Genomic DNA, 943 nt, shown 5'->3' with positions numbered 1-943 from the left:
CTCTCCAGATAGCTCTCCATCAGCCAATTTGGGTGTGGGGTAGGCTCTGTCAATAGAACGATTCCTAACACAATTATGGGTGTGGGGTTCTCTGCAGACTCCCTAGGGTGATGGTTCCTGCAATGATTTTAGGAGGAAATTGGCTCCTAACAGGGTAGTTCAAAGGAAATGTTAAATCTAAAAAATTCCAGGCACAAAGTATTCAGGAAGTGTGGGATACTAAGAAAAGAACAAGTCTATGAATGATAGGTACAGAGAAGGGAGCAGAACTCAGGTCAAAGGTACAGAAAATATTTTTTTAAACATAGAAGAAAAATTCCCCAAACTAAAGAAAGAAATGACTAACAAGTTGCAAGAGGCATACAGAATACCAAATAGACAAGACCATAAAAGAAACTTCTGGGATGGGAGAAAAGTGGAGACAGAGGCAGAGACCCACACTGGAGCACTGGACTGAGCTCCCAAGGTCCAGTTGAAGAGCAGAAGGAGGGAGAATATGAGCAAGGAAGTCAGGACCACGAGGGGTTGGTCCACTCACTGAGACGGTGTGACTGATCTAATGGGAGTTCATCAAATCCAGCTGCACTGGGACTGAATGAGCATGGGATCAAACTGGACTCTCTGAATGTGGCTGACAGGGCTGACTGAGAAGCCAATGATAATGGCCCTGGGATTTGTCTCTCCTGCATGGACTGGCTTTTTGGGATCCTATTTTTTTGGATGCATACCTTCCTAAACCTGGATGTAGGGGGAAGGGCCTTAGGACTGGAGTGGGTAGGGGAGAGTAGGGGGAGAGCGGGAGGGAAGTGGGAGGAGGGGAGGAAGTGGGAATTTTGATTAGTATTATTTATAAAGTAATAAAAAAGTATTCAATAAAAAATTCCCAAAACAAGGAGAACAAAAATATTGGAAACCCTCAAAGAAAGAAAGAAAGAAAGAAAGA

The sequence above is a fragment of the Microtus ochrogaster genome, unplaced genomic scaffold (genome assembly GCF_000317375.1).
Source record: "Microtus ochrogaster isolate Prairie Vole_2 unplaced genomic scaffold, MicOch1.0 UNK1771, whole genome shotgun sequence".
Lineage (NCBI taxonomy): Eukaryota > Metazoa > Chordata > Mammalia > Rodentia > Cricetidae > Microtus > Microtus ochrogaster.
This window is presented reverse-complemented; position numbering follows the sequence as displayed.